At 38.9% G+C, this 9998-nt stretch overlaps 1 pseudogene; it reads right to left on the bottom strand.

The window, feature by feature from the left end:
• LOC138317650 (alpha-(1,3)-fucosyltransferase C-like) lies at nt 1-6691 on the bottom strand (annotated as a pseudogene).
• Nucleotides 6692-9998: the final 3307 nt, after the last annotated feature.

The raw sequence follows: 9998 nt of genomic DNA, 5'->3' as shown, positions 1-9998 counted from the left end.
CCAGAGTCAGTAAAATGTGACTTTTTGGTGAGCTTTACCCCAATGTCAGTAAAGTACGACTGTTTGACGAGTTTTACCATAATGTCAGTACAGTGGGACTGTATGGTGAGTTTTATCCTAACGTCAGTAAAATGCGACTTTTTTGTGAGTTTTACCCTAATATCAGATCAGTGCGACTGTTTGGTGAGCCTTACCCCAATGTCTGTACAGTGCGACTGTTTGGTGAGCTTTACCCTTATGTCAGTACAGTTGGACTGTTTGGTGAGATTTTACCCCAGAGTCAGTAAAGTACGACTGTTTGGTGAGATTTACCCCAGAGTCAGAAGAGAAAAAAAAGAGTTGAGGTTAGTACCGCTGTGGCAATTGTTTTAAAAGAATACGACATGATTTGTCAGGAATTATGACACTTAAATACAGTTTCAATCGTAACAACTGAAAATGGTCGCTTATTTAATGTCGACGACCTGACGACACATTGGATTATTTTCATCGCCTTGAAGCCAGGTATCCAGATCATCGTACAATCTTTGTTTGACTGGAACTCTATGGACCTCGGCACAAAGCTGACAAAATGCCCGGTTACCTGATGGTTCATTATAGTAGTATCTCCTCCATTGAGCATAATTTTCGAATTCAGTTCTATTGTTTGCAAGCTCTATCTGCTTTTTCGCTAGACTTGAAATGTTATTGAATTTAGATGTGTCTATGAATGAATTAGGAGGAACAAACAGTGAGTAATCCTCCACGCCCCTAACGACGGGTATGACGTCAGCTTGTGCACAATAAATCTGAAAACATTTTCTGTGACGTAATCACGACATAAAGAGTTCTCAAAAAAGAGATAAAATTTATATTTATCACTTAACATTTTTTCACAGTCTTTGATTTTGTCTGAAGGACATTTCTTAGACCCAGTTCTGGAGTAAATATCCACATTGATGAAGTTCTGTAATGTGTCGGCGAATTGGTCTCGTCTGCTTGATACGTTTCGATGAGACACAAACCAAGCAATTCCCCGCATTTTTTCTTTCCAATTACTTTTAAGTTTGATTCCTCCCGTCCCCTTAACTTCATTAAACAGCATAGTACCGTACATGCGTGTGATGTCAGCATCTCTTCTGTAGGAAATTGTCCAGTTAAACTTACGTCTCCATTTCTGTATTCTTGGCTGAAGAAATGGTGGTTCCATGCCATGATAAATCCAAGTTTGACAAGTTGGTTTAGGCGGAGGTTTTCTAGGGAGAGTGCTACTCCCATCAAATATTACAAACTGACTCGTGGAGTAAGTCTTATAATCACTTCCAAACGTTAAAGAACATTTGTGGGCACACTTACTGAAGGTATTAGGGTTCTGTCCATTGGTTTGGGTTAAAGTAATGTATTCTGATATCACGGTCTATTACTTTGTAACTGATGTTGGCGATAGACGAAGTGTTTAATGTCTTTTTAGAAACATATGATGTTCCATTGAAAAGGTTTTCCTTTGGCTCGATTCGTAGACGTGACATTTTGTAAAAGGACACAATTCCATAACATGTACGTTCTTCACGTGCACACAGCCGCGAGTATAATAACATCACAACCCCACAGTACATCAATGCCATCAGTGCTATGATCATACATTTCAAAGTTTTGGATGAAAACCTGTAAAAAAAGTAGATAGATTAGAGTAATGTGTGCAAGATCCATTTATCAAACAGAAGTATCATAGCGAAATATCATATGTTCGTTGTTCTTGCATAATTGTTCGTAATATATATATATGTTTTGATGGTTAAATATTCAGATCTACATTACGGTATAAATCCATATCATTGTGGAATTACCGCCAATTAATATGATGCCGAATTTTTCACATTTCAGTCAAGTGTTATTCTGTTAACACCTTCCCAGGCGATATAGGCATTAATATACTTGTGCAGTTGTTTTTTTTAATTTCAAAATTACAATAGTCACTTTTTCATATAAACGACCAAAGGGACAGTGCGTCAACCACGGTCATTCATTACATATTTCAAAGTTGGATTTCCAAAACGTGAACTGTGAGATTGAGCATTATTAAAACTGTAGACTTATTGATGGATTGCCATCTACAGACATATATAGAGAGTATATATTGGATCACCAAAGAGTTACATTAAACAGTAATGATTCGATTAGAAGAAGACACAACGCGAATATACAGCAGCTTCCCATAAAATACATTGAATGAGCAGCGTCCTATGTGACCGTTGCTGTTTATTTCAATGCTATTAACAGCTAACCAACCAACCAGACAAACGTTCAGCATGATTGAAGAAACTACCTTCATTATACTCCGGAAGGCATGCTGGAACATAAGTTGAACGCCATGCTACTAAAAATAAGGGAATCAGACACGGTGTTAACGTTACAGTCCCAGGATAGACCTAACACGTTACAGTCCCAGGATAGACCTAACACGTTACAGTCCCAGGATAGACCTAACACGTTACAGTCCCAGGATAGACCTAACACGTTACAGTCCAAGGATAGACCTAACACGTTACAGTCCAAGGATAGACCTAACACGTTACAGTCCAAGGATAGACCTAACACGTTACAGTCCCAGGATAGACCTAACACGATACAGTCCCAGGATAGACCTAACACGTTACAGTCCCAGGATAGACCTAACACGTTACAGTCCAAGGATAGACCTAACACGTTACAGTCCCAGGATAGACCTAACACGTTACAGTCCCAGGATAGACCTAACACGTTACAGTCCCAGGATAGACCTAACACGTTACAGTCCCAGGATAGACCTAACACGTTACAGTCCAAGGATAGACCTAACACGTTACAGTCCAAGGATAGACCTAACACGTTACAGTCCCAGGATAGACCTAACACGTTACAGTCCCAGGATAGACCTAACACGTTACAGTCCCAGGATAGACCTAACACGTTACAGTCCCAGGATAGACCTAACACGTTACAGTCCAAGGATAGACCTAACACGTTACAGTCCAAGGATAGACCTAACACGTTACAGTCCCAGGATAGACCTAACACGTTACAGTCCAGGATAGACCTAACACGTTCAGTCCAGATAGACCTAACACGTTACAGTCCCAGGATAGACCTAACACGTTACAGTCCCAGGATAGACCTAACACGTTACAGTCCAAGGATAGACCTAACACGTTACAGTCCCAGATAGACCTAACACGTTACAGTCCAAGGATAGACCTAACACGTTACAGTCCCAGGATAGACCTAACACGTTACAGTCCAGGATAGACCTAACACGTTACAGTCCCAGGATAGACCTAACACGTTACAGTCCCAGGATAGACCTAACACGTTACAGTCCAGGATAGACCTAACACGTTACAGTCCAGGATAGACCTAACACGTTACAGTCCCAGGATAGACCTAACACGTTACAGTCCCAGGATAGACCTAACACGTTACAGTCCAGATAGACCTAACAGTCCCAGGATAGACCTAACACGTTACAGTCCCAGGATAGACCTAACACGTTACAGTCCCAGGATAGACCTAACACGTTACAGTCCCAGGATAGACCTAACACGTTACAGTCCCAGTAGACCTAACACGTTACAGTCAGGATAGACCTAACACGTTACAGTCCAGGATAGACCTAACACGTTACAGTCCAGGATAGACCTAACACGTTACAGTCCAAGGATAGACCTAACACGTTACAGTCCCAGGATAGACCTAACACGTTACAGTCCCAGGATAGACCTAACACGTTACAGTCCAAGGATAGACCTAACACGTTACAGTCCAAGGATAGACCTAACACGTTACAGTCCAAGGATAGACCTAACACGTTACAGTCCCAAGGATAGACCTAACACGTTACAGTCCCAGGATAGACCTAACACGTTACAGTCCCAGGATAGACCTAACACGTTACAGTCCCAGGATAGACCTAACACGTTACAGTCCCAGGATAGACCTAACACGTTACAGTCCCAAGGATAGACCTAACACGTTACAGTCCAAGGATAGACCTAACACGTTACAGTCCCAGGATAGACCTAACACGTTACAGTTAGACCTACAGTCCCAGGATAGACCTAACACGTTACAGTCCAAGGATAGACCTAACACGTTACAGTCCAAGGATAGACCTAACACGTTACAGTCCAAGGATAGACCTAACACGTTACAGTCCCAGGATAGACCTAACACGTTACAGTCCAAGGATAGACCTAACACGTTACAGTCCCAGGATAGACCTAACACGTTACAGTCCAAGGATAGACCTAACACGTTACAGTCCAAGGATAGACCTAACACGTTACAGTCCCAGGATAGACCTAACACGTTACAGTCCAAGGATAGACCTAACACGTTACAGTCCCAGGATAGACCTAACACGTTACAGTCCAAGGATAGACCTAACACGTTACAGTCCAAGGATAGACCTAACACGATACAGTCCAAGGATAGACCTAACATGTTACAGTCCAAGGATAGACCTAACACGTTACAGTCCAAGGATAGACCTAACACGTTACAGTCCCAGGATAGACCTAACACGATACAGTCCCAGGATAGACCTAACACGTTACAGTCCCAGGATAGACATAACACGATACAGTCCAAGGATAGACCTAACACGTTACAGTCCCAGGATAGACCTAACACGTTACAGTCCCAGGATAGACCTAACACGTTACAGTCCCAGGATAGACCTAACACGTTACAGTCCAAGGATAGACCTAACACGTTACAGTCCCAGGATAGACCTAACACGTTACAGTCCCAGGATAGACCTAACACGTTACAGTCCAAGGATAGACCTAACACGTTACAGTCCCAGGATAGACCTAACACGTTACAGTCCCAGGATAGACCTAACACGTTACAGTCCCAGGATAGACCTAACACGTTACAGTCCCAGGATAGACCTAACACGTTACAGTCCCAGGATAGACCTAACACGTTACAGTCCCAGGATAGACCTAACACGTTACAGTCCCAGGATAGACCTAACACGTTACAGTCCCAGGATAGACCTAACACTTACAACTTATCCATTCGAATTAACACTACCGAATAACACCGTTGAGCATTTAAAAAAAATATTTTTCCATTTAATTCCGTTTCAAATATAGATTCTAGTTTTAAAATAAATATAGAATATGTTAACGCACGGATGGACATTGCTGCTGTCGTATTATGCCGTTTTTATATGGTAAAATTATAAACAAAATGGGCCTGATTTCTTACTAATTCAAACAGAATTATTGTTTTGTTTTTTGGTTGGATTGTTATCCAATATGAAGAAGTCCCCGAAATATCAAGCCTTCGGAAACTGGGATGGTTTTAACCCAACCCCGCCATTTGAACATACATAAATAAAATCAAATGAGTAAAGACAAATAAAGAAAATCGCACATATGACTACGTTGCATATTGTAAGTGCCATGTCAGCCTTTTTGCAATAATGAAAATCTACTGTATAAAAAGACACGATTTTTAGATGAGATAAATCGTATTGCATAGATCAAAAACTACGAAAAGTCTCAAAATTTGACAACATTGGTCCTCGTGTGCCTTTTGATTACGTCACAGTAATTGCTAACATCGACTCCAAACAATATTAGTTGGCGCTTCTCTAAAGCTACTTTTATTCCTATATTAATGCATGAAAGATGACTTATCCACCGACAAAAAATCGAAATCAACCTTTTAATTTCACTAATTGTGTGTGTTTGAAGTGATTGTGTTCCATTTTATATATCATACCAATGTCTTTAACACTTTTTACATTCTGAATGGACAGCGTCAAACACGCCCTATCACATGCCCCTGGAGCATTGTGAATTTTAATAAAGGTAGCTAACAGATTCTCTGTCAAAGTACTACAAATGTTAAACTGGTACGTGGGCAAAATTCAATAATAGCTGTAACAGGTCGTTAAGAATCAAATACTTAAATACACCGATCCTGGTATCTATTAACTCCAATTGAGGTTATGAAATAAACGTTCGCCATTTATGTAAATATCTATACACGTATCAAATTGATTTATTCACTTCAAACACTCAAACGGTACCATTGATTCATACTCCTTTTGTATATTTGATTCCCATCATAATTTCAATGTGTGTAAATGGAAGTCTCTTGTCAGTCTCTCACTATTGAATGGTCTCTTATGTCACACTCCTCCTTGCTGTAAATATAACGTTATGCGATTTAATTCAGGGTGAGAACAAATAACCTGCTTACTTACTTCCAGTCCCTTTCAAGGTAATGTAATAATTCTGATAGGCCATGAATGGGGAAATAAGACCCTTTCATGGTCAAGTAATCCTGATTGGCCATGAAAGGGGATTATTGTGGAGTCAACTTTGGTAACAAGACATTTATTGGTCACACTTTTCCTTTGTGAGAAGTTAGAAGTAAGCAGTAAGTATAGTTACAACATGTACTATTATCTAATAGATGGATTATCAAGACTAGATATCAGTCGTTACCTTGATTATGCCTTAGTTTTGTTGCCTCGTATATATATTTTCCTAATGAACTGACTCCTTTATATTTTTTCACTCTTAATAACTCAATTATTTAAATACAGATGGGTTTTTCTAGTAGTAACTCTTAATATATTTTTCTCTTACCTTTTTATATTTGTTGCATTGAAGGATAATATGGTATTCGTCTTCAATTTCTCTTGAATCACACATACTACTGTTATGTATGACACTAAATACATGTAGTTATGAGATAAGGGAGATAACTCCTATAGCTTTTTTTATCAATACATCCTATAAAGGTCATATCATTGATTTAGGTTATAGAACTTTCTAGAATATAATCATGTATAAACAAATATGTTTGTAAACATGTTGATTTTAAGTAGAGATCTAGAATGATCTATTTCCAGAAAGTTATGCGTGTTTACTTGTTTACTGCTTTTAGTTAGATATTTCTAGAAGTAGAAGGTTCTCCAATATTCTTGAATTAGGGTTTAGCTATATATACTCCAGCTGTCCAAGGCTAATCAGAACTGTAATGAGACCTGTAATAAGACATATCAAGAATTGTACAGCGCCATATAAGATTCTATTGGGAGAGCTATTGTGACTTTATCTGTGGATTATTACAACACTTTGTGTGGATTTATTCATATTGCCTGGAACTTTACAAATCATCGGTGGACATTCAATTTCCTTGTGGATTTGTGATTATTGTGAATTTGAAACCTGGAAGGATCAAGGATTATACCAGGACATTCGCATACAGATAAGTTACACTTTAAATCATCGTATTACTCTTGTACCACCACCAATTACTTTAGATATTGTAAACCATCTCTGTATAATATTGTATATATAATTAAATTGTGTTTTGAATTTAGCTGCTGGTTTCTCCTTTCTGTTATTCGTTAATGTAACAGAATTGGGGGCTCGTGTCCGGGATCGATATTTTATTTGTGGAATCTAACTTTGAAAAATTAATAAAGAAATTTTCAAAATTTGTGTACAAACTTTGAGTTTACATTTGAAACCAACAGCTAGATAAATATGACTACTATGCAGGTAGAACAGTTTGTTAAAGCGCCATCCCTGGAAGTTCTTTTGCAAGTTAGTAAGAAGGATTTACTGTTATTGGGTAAACATTTAGGCCTTACTATCAAAACTAATTTGAGGAAAGCTGAAATTAGGAATGTAATTATAAGATATTTTGTTGACAATGGCAAATTTGACTCTAGTGCATTAGATAGTATAGAGGAAACAGTCACTTCAGAAATCCAAATTAGACAAATGGAACTTGAACATGAAATGAAAATGAAACAAATAGAGAAAGAAATGAGAGAAAGAGAAATAGAAAAGGAGTTAAGAGAAAAAGAAATAGACAAAGAAAGAGAGTTAAGAGAAAAAGAAATAGACAAAGAAAGAGAGTTAAGAGAAAAAGAAATTGAGAGAGATCAGATGTTAGAGTTAGAGAAGCAGAAAATTCAAGCTGAAACAGAACTTAGAATGAAAGAATTAGAGCTAGCTTCTCAAGACAGTTCAAGTAATCTAACTTTTAGGGGTTTACAAGGAAACAGAGGTTTTGATGTCAGTAGAAACATTAGGTTAGTTCCTCCTTTTCAAGAGAAAGAAGTTGACAAGTATTTTCTGCTGCATTTTGAGAAAATAGCTGACAGTATGAAATGGCCTGAAGATAAGCTTACAATGCTTCTTCAGAGTGTCTTGATTGGTAAAGCTAGAGACATTTATTCTTCTTTATCTGTAGATGACATTTCAAATTACCAAGTAGTCAAGAAAGCTATTTTGAAAGCTTATGAGTTAGTTCCTGAGGCTTACCGCCAGAAATTTCGAAACTCGAGAAAGAGAGATGAACAAACTCATGTAGAATTTGCCAGAGAAAAGGAACAATTATTTAATAGGTGGTGTGATTCTAAAGAAATTGATGAGGATTTCGGTAAATTGAGGCAATTATTGTTGATAGAGGAGTTTAAACGTTGTGTCCACACAAACATAAAAACTCATTTAGATGAGAGAAAAGTTGAAACACTTAGTGAAGCAGCTACAATGGCTGATGATTACGCTCTCACCCACAAAGGCTCATTTGTTGAAAACAGTTCTCAAGACAAAAACAGTACCACAGGTACTAGTAAATTTGGTCAGCCTAGGAACCCAACCTTTAGTGGCCCTTCCAACGACAAACCTAAATTAGGTGATAAAACTAAGTCTGCTTCTAAAACAGATGATAGGGTAGGTGTGGGGTCTCCTTCTGGTCCTGTTTGTAATTACTGCAAGAAAGTAGGACATATTATGTCTGAATGTTATTCTCTCCAGCGTAAGGAGCAAAGGCGTAAACAGTCAGTTCCTTCTGTGTTAGCTATGTCAAAGCCTAGTCAGAAACTTAGTGATATTGTGGAAGATTCTAAAGTGTCTGTTGAGATTAAGAGCTCAGAGTCTGATAGTGTCTTGGAGAAGTACTCTCCCTTCATTTCTGAAGGTTTTGTACTAGTGATATTACCAACTTGAAACCTGTGAAGATTTTGCGAGATACTGGGGCTTCTCATTCTTTGATATTAGATGGCGTAGTGCCTTTGTCTGAGGAGACCTCATGTGGTAGTAGTGTTTTGCTTCAAGGTGTAGAGTTAGGTTTTGTTAATGTGCCTCTCCATTCTGTTTATTTAAAGTCAGACTTGGTTACTGGGCCTGTCACCATTGGTGTTAGACCGGAACTTCCCATAGAGGGCGTGTCGCTCATTTTAGGCAATGACTTGGCTGGAGAGAAAGTTAGGGTAGATCCCTTAGTGTCCAGTATTCCAGATAAAACAGATGATGCTGAGACTATTCAACAGGAATTTCCTGGTATTTTCCCTTCTTGTGCTGTAACTCGTTCAATGAGTAAGAAGGTTTCTGATGTTGCAGTAGTTGAGGATCATTATAGTCCAGGGTTAGGTGACACTTTCTTGGCTCATGATATAGAGGATGTCGGGAGCAAGTGTGATCTTTTGAGCAATCCTGTAGACTTTTGATAGTGATAGAGTTGTTCCTAACAAGGGTACTTCTTTGTCTGACATGATGAGTAAATCATCTTTGTCTAGAGAGGAGCTTATAGTAGAACAGGAGAAAGATCCTGAAATCTCCTTATTGTGTAATCGGGCTTTGAGTGAGGAAGAGGCTGAGAAAGTCCCGGTTTGTTACTTCCGTCAGTCAGGTGTGTTGATGCGCAAGTGGCGCCCCCCCTGATGTGTCTCCCGAGGAAGACTGGAAGGTTGTCAATCAAATAGTTGTCCCACCGAGGTATAGGCAAGATATTCTAAGTTTGTCTCATGATGTACCTATGGCAGGGCATTTAGGTGTGACCAAGACTTATAACAGGATCTTAGATCACTTCTTTTGGCCCAAGTTGAAACGAGATGTGGCTGATTTTTGTAGGTCTTGTCATACTTGTCAGGTGGTAGGGAAACCTAATCAGAAAATCCCTGTTGCACCTTTGCACCCCATTCCAGCGTTTGAGGAACCATT

This window comes from Argopecten irradians, chromosome 3 (genome assembly GCF_041381155.1).
Source record: "Argopecten irradians isolate NY chromosome 3, Ai_NY, whole genome shotgun sequence".
Taxonomy (NCBI): Eukaryota; Metazoa; Mollusca; class Bivalvia; order Pectinida; family Pectinidae; genus Argopecten; species Argopecten irradians.
The sequence above is the reverse complement of the archived record's forward strand: the minus strand, read 5'-3'. Positions and strand labels throughout refer to the sequence as shown.